The sequence below is a fragment of the Petaurus breviceps genome, unplaced genomic scaffold (assembly GCF_028583685.1).
Source record: "Petaurus breviceps papuanus isolate PSGF00001 unplaced genomic scaffold, PetGlider_PUasm1.0 90925, whole genome shotgun sequence".
Classification (NCBI taxonomy): domain Eukaryota; kingdom Metazoa; phylum Chordata; class Mammalia; order Diprotodontia; family Petauridae; genus Petaurus; species Petaurus breviceps.
The window spans coordinates 18,401,442-18,402,562 of NW_027187380.1; the positions used below are offsets into that span (position 1 = coordinate 18,401,442).

The 1,121-nt window shown below is 38.5% G+C and overlaps 1 pseudogene; it reads right to left on the bottom strand.

Moving 5' to 3' along the window:
- Positions 1-696: 696 nt before the first annotated feature.
- On the bottom strand, positions 697-1,028 carry LOC138152280 (small ubiquitin-related modifier 2 pseudogene; annotated as a pseudogene).
- Between the last annotated feature and the right edge of the window lie 93 nt (positions 1,029-1,121).

Here is a 1,121-nt window from a genome sequence, read left to right on the forward strand (position 1 = left end):
AAACTATGTGTCTCAATTTCCTTGTTTTTGATTCAACTCTACGCTATTATCTACACCAGTGTTTCTGAATCTTTTTAATCTCAGAATCCTTTTACTCTATTAAAATTTATTGAAAATCGCTTACCTCCAGAGCTTTTCTTTATCTAGGCTGTATCTATTGATATTTATCGTATTCAAAATTTAGGTGTCTTAGTATTATTATGAAAATAGTCGACCTTATGGATCCTTAAGGATCATAGGGACTCCCAGAGGTCTCTGGATTATATTTTAGGAGCTGATGCTCTACACTCAAGTCTCATGCCCCATTATCCTATCACCTACCATACCAAAGAAAAGATGGGAAAGTCCCAATCTTCTATTACTCCTACCCTCTGCTTTTTTCTCATGCACTGCCGAATAACTCTAGAGAAAATTACAAACAACAAAACAAAAAAACCATGCTAAACTGGGTCCACTACAAATTTATGTTGCATAATCTCAATTGGGACCTTACTGCAGTGAGAAAATTCTTTTTCTTTCTTTCTTTTTTTTTTCCTGTGCACATACAAAAGTTACTTTATGTACAATAAAGGAATGGAGAAGGGAATCAAAGAAGAGAGAAAACTATACTGCAGTAGTCAGGATGTAGATGAACCAAATCTTGGTTTTCTAATTGTGAATGTATTGTTTTCCTTGGAAGCACAGTTCTGGAGTAGAGTTGTAGATTCTCTTTTTAGTAAGCTCCTCCTGTCTGCTGCTGGAATACATCAATTGTATCTTCATTCTCCATTTCCAACTGTGCAGGTGTGACTGTTTCATTGATTGGTTGCCCATCAAATAGGAATCTATCTGCCTCATTGACAAACCCTGTCGTTCACAATAGGCTTTCATTAGTTTACTAAGTGGTGTGTGCCTTTTAATCTAAAATTGCACCACCGAACCATCTAGCCCTGCCACCTTCAAATTAATGTAGTTGTTGTTTTCAGTCTTGACTGCTTCCTTCGGCTTTTCATCGGCCATGACGTCTCCTCAGCTGCCGCTTCACAAAAGAGGCAACAGGATGGTCATCTCCAAGGAAACAGAGGGAGAAGCAACAGCGGCAGGAGCAGGAGCAGGAGGAGGAAAATGATGGTGGTGATAGT